Here is a 10,453-nt window from a genome sequence, read left to right on the forward strand (position 1 = left end):
TCTCATGAAGTTCTTGATTTTTATTATTATTCATTAGGCATATTTACCTATGTGTGAACCAGTGCACTAGAATTTCTAAATCTCTTTGGCCGCTGGAATCTGTGTAGTGGTGGGAAATCACTGCTTTATAACCTTGCTTGAAGCCAATTTGTTTGTCCTCTTCTAAGGGTGCTAGATTAAATTAAATGCCTTGCAATTTTTGCATAATATCATCAATATTGAATGTATTTCTTATTTTTAATTTTAAATAACATATTTGATATGAAATTTCATTTACTGCTACTTACAAATCATGAGTAATTTTTCATATATCTACCAGAGCCAAGATGGTGTTGACCAACCTTCTCTTTCCTAGCTTGTGTAGCCTTTGATGTGTCCTACAGCCTATATATGCAATCTTTGAAATATGTTAGAAATATGTTAGTGTTAGAGTGAGGTTGTCATTGTACCAAAAGACTAATCTATCAATGCTCGATATTGTAGACACTCAAAAATGGTTTGCATCTATGGTTTCATCACTTCTTCATACTAATTTGTCCCATTTTCTCATTCTACTAACTTCAGTTTTTTGGTCAAATTGATTATACTTTATCATTTTTATCCTCTTTCACATCAATTTTATGTCATTTCAAAATCATTTCATATCAACTCAAAACCATTTCATATCAACTCAAAATAACCCCAAATCAACTAGAAATCACTAATGAACCCATAACATATCAAACATCCCAAATCAATCATCTTTTATCCAATCCTATATATTTTAGTGGCTATCAGTGCCTTGGAAAGCTATCAACCTATCAATCTTATCAATCTGACCTTAGTACTGTCGTGGCTCTCAGTACTAGGTCAAACTATCATTCATGTCATCCAATCTTTGACATTGTTGAGGCTTTCAATGTTAGATCATGGCATTATCAACCATCTTAATAATATTGACAATGTTTGTCAATGTTATTATGATCAACCTTATCAAACAACCTCGATCCTATAGCATTTGCAATATTAGTTAAATGTTACGTATCAATCAATTCATGTCATGTGTCCTTGGCATGTTATCAATTTCAATCAATCAATCAATCTGACCATGGCTTTGGTTTAACTATCACCATCCTAGTTAATTTCCACTATCATCATCACATTTTCATCAAAGGATACAGTTGCATTTATTTAATGATTTTGGCCAATCATCTACTAATTTTCTCTATAGGATTAAATAAACCATAATTTAATCCTATTATTATTTCTAATTATTCTTCCTAATTATCGTACTCAATTAATTAATTTTATTAGTTAATTGATTCATCATTTACAAACCATGGAAATTTACAATTTCCTAAGTTCCATTTTCCATCATTATTTCCATTTTCTACTAATTTTTATTTTGTGGAATAAAAGGATTTTTAATTCAAAGATTCCATAAAATATTGCATCATAGTGACACTTGGATATGACACCTTATGGATTCTCCTTCGACACTTGGATATGATTTTTCATAATCAAATATTCTTATTCTCTTACGCACGTCCTTATTTGGCTTATTTGTTATAAATTCCTGGCTTTAAGTGGGCTTGAGGTGTCTTATGACATGTCATAGATTCTCTTCCACATTTAGCCAAGTTTGAGTTCCATGCGTCATAGAATCTTACAATTGGATATTTTTTCATTTGCGTCATGGATTATCAAAGGAATCTCTTTCCACATTGCATATCTAAGGTTGACAAATCCAATGCTCTTATCCTCCATGCCCATTATAAAATGAGCACTCTTTCTCTCATTTCTAGTCTTGAAAGTCCTTGGATCCTAATTCTTGAGTCTTTTGAGTCCCTAGCTTCTTTGCATTTTGCATTCTTGCTCTCACACTAAAATCACACTTCTAGTATTCTCATGGCATCATCCATATCATAGACTTTTGCTTCAATTTTGTGTGCACTATAGTCAAGTTGGAGCTATAATCATTTGGAGAAGAAAGAAGGACATGGGACCTACAAACAAAAGAGGGGGTTTCTAACCTTGTGTTTGCTTCTTTTGATTAGTTTTGCTTTCATGGTAGACTAGTGGGTGCTAATGTATGGTTATTGAGTTTTGTGATTTCTCATAGTATGTTATGCATTTAACCCATTTTGTAGTCCTCCAAATACAACCATTCAATTTATAGTAAATAGAAGGTGGTTAAGCCCTTGTCATGAATTCCAAGATGAACATTGAAAAAATTTCCAATAATCTCCCCCTCAATGTTATCCGAGGGTCTAAGAATTCAAACCTATGACCAAGTGCTTATACCACTTGTTAAATTGGAGTTGTTGTTACACCAAAATACTAATTTATCAATGCTCGATGCAGCCCCTCAACTTATAGTGAATTGGAGGCAATTAAGCCCTTTTCATGAATCCCAAAGGGAGGGCTAAAAAAATTTCCAATAGTTAGATTATATAAATATAAAGATCACTAATTTGTGGATAATTACATTAATACTCCAGCTCTAGAACCATAGCAGGATGCTCATCCTTTGGGTTGAGCTTTAGATCCCTTCTATATTGGTCTCTTATAGTCTTTAGATGTTTAGAATTTTTTTTAAGAATTTGGAATCTATTCAAAATATTATGACCATGGAGCTCCTCTATCAATTTTATGATTTGATCTTTTAATTCAGGGCCTTGCTCATTCCACCTTTTAACAAAAAAAATTGTTAGATAAAAAAATTAGTTCAAGATAGGTAGCTTATATATATTACAACAAATGGATGAATGTAAAAATGTAAGAAACCATTTATATGAAGCTATGTATCTTTTATGTAATGTGGACTCAAATATCTTCAATGTTAAATCAAAAAAAGTTTCATAAAAAAGATTGTTTCTTGCAAAATCATCATAGGATCAATGGTAAAAAATGAGTTATTTATAAGAAAACTACAATTACACTCTAAATAATTATAATTTTAAAGTACCTAGAAGTTTAGGCAATTTCAAGGGAATCATATCTTTCGAATAAACCTCAGATAGAAATAACAATTAAATGTAAATATTAAAAATATTCGAAAATAATAGATCACATGAAAAAGAACATAAGACATCAAGATTTAATGTGGTTCACCCAAACCTTTGGTTATGTCCACCAAAAAGCAAGTCCACCAAAAAGCAAGTCCAATATTCTTACAATCTAGTGATTACAACTTGATTACAATCCATAATCCCTTATAGCTCAATACTGCTGTAAGAACCAATTTTTGCATGACCTTAATGAAACAATCCCTAGCCCTAAGCCCTTTTATACAAGTATTTTTATTGCTTTACAGTTATAATTAATAATTACATGTCAGCCCAAAAACCCAATAAAATAGGGCCAATTTTTTTTAAAAAATTTATGATGTATGTATAGTACTTCCATGATCAGTCACCATAAACTAACATCTCAACCATCCACAATGATGCATCCAATGATCTAGTAGAAATAACATAGACTACTCCAAGAAAGGCTGATAAATTATCACTAGTACTAGTATTTATTCCGTCATCATGAGAAGCTATACCTGTCATTACAATAATTTAATCAATGTCATACTATGATCAAATAAATAAGAAAGTAAAAATCAAATCATATTTAATAGAACAAAATGCAACAAAACAAGAATTTACTAGTTCTAGTTGCATTAGGTTTGGATGTTTGCATGCTCCTTGTTGCCAAAATAACATAAAAGCTCCTAAACAAGATATCTAACATAAAAGTTCCTAAACCAAAAGGGTATAGGTGAAAAATTGCTAAAGCCACATAGCCCACAAAAGAGAGGTGTTATATAGAAGATTATAAATTCTTTACCTATAATATGCACAACCTTCAAATGCTTCCAAGAAAAGTATGATAGCATAAAATGATCCCTATACAACCTCAAAAAGCCAAGGGTAGCAGACAACACAAGCAGAAAAGGGTTACTCTCATCCTCATTTTTAGTCATATTATTAATCTGGTGAATCAGGGGAGATAGCAACAAACATAGAATACATAATAGAAGATAAAATAACCAAAAAATATTTTATATAGTTGTACTTCAAGAGCATAATAATCCTATTCTTCATTGATTTCTTCTTCTTGTAGAACAACTATGTAAAATATTTTCTTGGGTATTTTTTGTTCTATTGTGTATTCTCTATCTCTACTATATCTCCCATGTTTCACTAGATTACTAACAAAGTGGTATCAGAGCTAGATGCAGACGATTATAACTAGTTCTTAAACAAAGAAGAAGTTGTTTCACTAGATTTGTAATGGATCTATCAAGCCTCTCCACCATTAGTGTTTGTAAAAAAGTTATATTAGACCTCCTAGTCTCTGTTCCTTCTCACACTCTCCAATCCTTTCTCTAAGAAATAAATTTAATAACATATGAGAATGTTAGTGGGTAGTTAACTTTACTACTCAACTAAACTCTTAATTTTTATACTCCTTTGAATCTTGATACTTTCAAATATATTCCTAGAGAATGGAATGAAAATGAAAATTATCTATTGAATGTTCAGTGGTATCTCTAAATAGAGAGTGACTAGTTTTTATTTTCATGTTTAATTGATCTATGCAAAAAAAAATCACTCATATACAATTTTGAACTTCCTTAAAGTAAAATAGTTTGTGCTCTAAGGTTTCAAATTGGGAGCATCTATTTATGAGAACTTTCTTGGATTCAAAGATAGCTCATTTTTTAGGATTAACCATAGACATAAATAACAATTACATGAAAATATAACCAATAACATAAAATAATAAATTACATATAAGAGAACACAAAACATAAAGATTTAATGTGGTTCACACAATCCCTTGGGTCCATCCACCAATAGCAAATCTAATATCATTATTATCAAGTAATTACAATCCACAATCTCTTACATTTTAGTACTACTGCAAGAAAATATAATCTCATCACACGTTATGAAATCCCTCACACTAAGCCATTTAATACAATCTTTTTGTCTCATAAAAATTTAGGGCTAGAATAAGTCATCCAATTGAAGAAATAGTTTTTAATGTCTTTTACAATCATAAAGTCCATTCAACTTTTGTGGGCAATATCCCAAAAAAACCCACAGGGGGCATTTCTCCTTGATCCCACCTTGTACTATGATAGGGATCACACCTCGGGTTCTATCCCAGGACCCCATAAGGGATGCTTCCCCTTGACCCTATCTTTGAGGTACTATCCCCAAACCTTTGTAGTAAAATATGGCAGGAAACCACACCAAATAAAGTGGGGAAAATGAACCTATGAGTCTGATTAGGTTCCACATTATAACATCATCCTTGAACAATTGGCTAAAAATTGGCATCACCTACAAAGATTAAGAAAACTAGTTTGATTCAACAATTCTTTTTTCTATATTTAAATTCTAGGTCACACAAATTTTCTAATGAGTTCACCTACCTAAAGATATAGTTAATTAATCCAATTTTAATTAATGATGTAACTTGTTTCATCCATATATTTTGATGGTTTTTAGGATAACTATGAAGAGCTTCTATTGATGAATCTTGTGTAAAAGAAGTAGAAAAATGGAGAACAACAAGGAATGGGCAGATGGATTGAGAGTAAATATACAAAAGTACCAAGTTTTGGTTTGGTTTGAGAGTGGGGAGAATCTAAAAAGGGTATAGACTCATTAATGCAAGACAATAAAAGAGTCTTCCCAAGGAAGGGTAGAAGTGAATATTCACACCATTTATAGATGGTCTCTCTTTACTCAAACAATTTTAAACTATTATTGAATATTGGAGAGAAAAGTAATATGGAACAATCGAAACTATTTCAGATATAAACTATAAAAACAATTTCTAATAACAACTCTGTCAAGAAATTCTAATTGGTTATTTATCTATTGATTAAAAATGATGAAAAAGCCTCTATTTTTAGAGGACTTTAAGTACCTATACACTTGGGTGACATCTAGAGGTTTCTGATATTTGGAAAATTGCATTAGCCCACATTAAGACATGTTGAAGTGCAACAAAATTATTTGGGAGATGTAAGAATTATCTAGACATCTAACATGAAGACATGTTGAAGTGCTACAAAATTTACAATTTGCTAATAAGGCCACTCCTAATAGGATGATTCAAATCCTTTAATAGGGTCACACATAAAAATGTGTTTTCTAACCTTTAAAAGGGTAGACTCCAAATAGGGCTCTGTAAGAATTTGGCTTAGGCCAGAATTCACCCAAGAACTAAAGAACTCAATAGAAGCACACAGTAGACCAAAATAGACAAAGTATGATTAGAATGATGATATTCATTCAATATGCTAGCTTGAGAGTACACTAGGAGTGCATGTATATAAAGGCCTTAGGAGAGCTTCTAGAATGCATAGAAGTTAGCATCATGATAAGTCATACAACCAGACACATGTCCACCAAATATGGGTTATCCTCCATTAAGCACAGGATTAAGTGTGATGATGTGAGGATAAACCTATAATGGTAGCACACAAATCAATTGTGTAGACAACATGTGCTAAATGAGGAATGCAGATAACTATGTTGTCAACATAACAACTTAGTGAATAATGTGAACTCCTGTGTTGTAGAGACCATGTGCATAATTAGAGTTGAATAACGCAATGAGAGTACACATTATCCTAAGTGTCTCACCTAAATAAATAATTAAATAATGCATTAATCTAAGTAAACTTAAGTGTAATAAGTAAATACTTATTTACACCAACACACCCCCTTAAGTGCAACTTAGGTTAATGCCCTTAAGCTTGCAAAATCTAGGATGCAATGCATAATGGGTCCTAGCTACTAGGCCATGTTAGGTACCCATGTACATAATGATATGCAATCTCCCATAAAGTGGGGAAAGAGGGAAAACCTCATGGGAAAAACCCTCCCCCAAAAAGAGAGATAAAATGATGTATGGATGGATGGAGTAATGAAGAACCCCCTATTACAACATACATCCAATATATACATAAGAGAAAGATCAAAAAAGGAAGAGAGATAGGATAGGCTCCCCCTCCAAAGAAGAATATTGAACAGGGACTACTTTGATGAAGAAGCTGATCCAAGAATGCAGAATGGTGTTCCTCCCCTTAGAAAGAAACAAGACCAAGGGTACAAATGAGTCATTTCCACTGTGTGTGGAAAGAATTCCATGGATAAGTGATGTCCCTGAAACTTGCTCAACTGGCTGAAAAACCAGTCTCAAAGAACTATCTATCTCTGCAACTAATGAAGAACCATGCTACAACTGTTGATCATAAGTATCCACAATCACTTCAGCCTGTGAGGATTGATCATGTAGAGAATTAACAAGAGAGTCAGATGGAGCCTTAATGACAACTGAAGAAGTTGATTTTGCATCAAGAAAAAGAGGTAGATCATCAATACTATCCCCAAAATCTATCACTAAACCCATATTTGGAAGATTGGATGAACCCTACTGTTGTGGACCTATCACTGTGGTGATGTATGCATGTGGACTAAATTGATGAAGTGACCTCTCACTATAATTTTCAATAGAATCCCACATGTCTAAATCTATTGAAGCACTATCACCGGAGTCACTATTAGTTTCCACACTTTATGATGTTTGAAGAGGAGTAGAGGACAAGCTATATGAACTCTCCTCAAAATGTACATCCTTTGCTACAAAAATATGATGTGTCTCTAGATCTAGAAGTTTGTGTGCCTTCACATTGTCTTCATAACCAATGAAGGTACAAGGCTAAGGTGACTATGCCTTGCATCCCCTGGAAGATCTATTTTCCCACGCAGAACAATTGAAGACTCTAAAGTGTGTCACAATGGGTTTTCTACCACACCATGCCTCAAAAGGAGTTTTTCCATCTAAGGTTGGTTGAGGAGAATGATTAAGAATGTGAGTGGCACTAGAGATTGCTTTGACTTCTAATGATGGATCTAGAGACTTGGCATGGATCATGCAACTTGCCATAAGCTTAAGAGTTCAGATCCTCAATGTTGCAATATCTATTTTATGTGGACTGCATGCTGGCAAAGTCTGAAGATCAATTCCCTCATGTTTGCAAAAGTCCATAAGTCTTCTATTCGCATGCATGCTTCCATTATCCATTTAGAGTACTTTGATGGCCTTTTTGGACTTTCGTTCTACATGAGTCTTGAAGGCTAGAAATGTGTCTAGCACTTCATTCTTATTATGAAGAAAGTAGAACCAAGTGAACCTTGAAAAGTCATCAACAAAGGTAAGTATGTAGCGATCCTGGCTGAATGCAAATGTACCTACTAATACCATGTGAACCATCTGTAGAACACCTATTTCTCATGAAGAATTTCATTTCTATAAGGTCCCCTTTGGATGCATATCCACTGAATCTATTGAAAATTCACCCTTAGGAAAGTTGATTTGAGGTAGACCTTTCACCATTCAATTTGTGCAAAGTTGCTGAATGTAGCAGTAGTCAAGATGACCATACCATTGATGTCATAATTGTATGTTTGAATTTAATTGTGATAACTAGGCCTTTGAAAAAGACTTGGGGACAAAATGAGAGAAATAGTACAACCTATTGTTATGATTTAGTTTCCTCACTACAACCAAAGAATCATCTTTAAGACTATGCACCTTTACTAAGTCTGGAAGGAATTCAACTCTATGTCCATCTCTGAGGTGAGTGATTTGGTAGATTGATAGGATATTTGAACTTAGGTTTGGAACAAAGAGAAAATTTTAGAACTCTCCATTTTCCATCTCCACATTTCCTTTTCCTTCAACTTCCATTTTTCTATCATTTCCCATGAAGATGTGTGGTACCTTCGAGTGATTCAATCAAGAAAAGTCCTCCTTTGAAGAACCCATATGATATGAGGCACCTGAATATCCATTCCTTTGAAGAGTTCGAATTATCCATGAGTGCTTGCCCTTTGCCCTTTGAATCTAAAGAAGATCCCTTCTCCTTGTAAGCATTAGGCAATGGAACATTATGTTTCTTCATGATGCTGGTCAACTCATCAATCATCTTGAGATAACACTCATGCTCTTCATGACCTAATTTCTTGCAATAAGCACACTTTTTCTTCTCCTTATTCTTGTTGTCCCTCTTCTTGTTGGAATTTTAGGACTTGCCTTGTTCATTGGATTGTGGTGTTGTCTTTTTTGCATCCTCAAATTTGTCTTTCTTCCATTTTTGCTTACCCTTTCCTTTATTTGAAGACTATCTAGCTGAATTTTGAGAACCCTCATTGGCCACCAATGCTTTAGAATAAGGTGATTTGAGAATTCCCATTGATTTCAACTCCTTTTCTTCATCATCCAATAATTTGGAATATGCATCAAAAGTGACTTTCTTATAGGCAGACCCTAAGGTAGTCTTTGAGGTGTTAAAAGAAGATACAAATGTGAAATTCTTTGATGGTAGCTTGCTATATATGAGATATATTAGCCTGTCATCTTTGATAGAACTCCCACAATCAGTAAGCTTTGTCCTTATTTCATTCACCTTGATGATGAAATCCTATATAGAGTCATATGACTTAGGATCTAAGAAGACAAGTTCATCTTCAATTTTGAAAACATCCTCTTTAGACACTTTACCATAAAGGTTTTCGAGGGTATCCCAAGGTTCCTTGGATGTAGAACACTTCTTGATTTGGTACATCATCTTATCATCAACCCCCAAACATATATCACCTAGGGCTTTATTATCCATTTCTACCCAAGCTAAAATATCACTTTCTAATACTTTATCACCTACTAGTTTAGGAAGAGTACCATCTACATATTGTGAAACTCTATTACGCATTAAGTGATACCACATTTTTATGGACCATGTAGCATAGTTATGAGGAGTTAATTTAGGAAACTTAAAGTTACCCATAATGCAAAAAAAGAAAGAAAAGTACAAAAAGGAGAGAATGCAACACCAAGAACACCCTCCCTTTTCACTAAATCAAGAAACCACCCCAAAATAGATGCTTTGGGCACTTTGTCGGTAGTGTGATTACAATGGGCCACTTGCCAATTTTGGCCTTCATAGACTTCTGATTTTGCTTGTTACAACCTCTTAATGGATTACAAATCTGAAACTTTACAATGTGCTACAATTCTGAAGCATTACAAAGAAAAGAAAGGGCCTATTGCTGAAAGTGACACTTTTTCCACACAACCCTACAATATGATAATAGATGTGGAAAGTAGAAAAAAATAACATACTTTCAAATAAATAGAACTTATTTTTGACTCCAGATGTATGCATACAGAGAATTTGAATTTGCAAAATGTAGGATTATGTAGGTATAGTCACCAAAAAATACAAATTTTGAATAATGCTTGCATCAAAACTAGAAAAGAGTTGCACCACTAAAAAAATTTAGAAAATTTTACCAAATTTTAAAAAAAAATACATCTAATTTGGAGTCCAGATGTCCAAGTTATGGCCTCTCAAAGTTGAATTGTAAAAACCAAAATCAATCTGGAGAGGCGTTGCATC

Source organism: Cupressus sempervirens, chromosome 5 (assembly GCF_028749045.1).
Source record: "Cupressus sempervirens isolate cs-2001-9-10 chromosome 5, ASM2874904v1, whole genome shotgun sequence".
Lineage (NCBI taxonomy): Eukaryota > Viridiplantae > Streptophyta > Pinopsida > Cupressales > Cupressaceae > Cupressus > Cupressus sempervirens.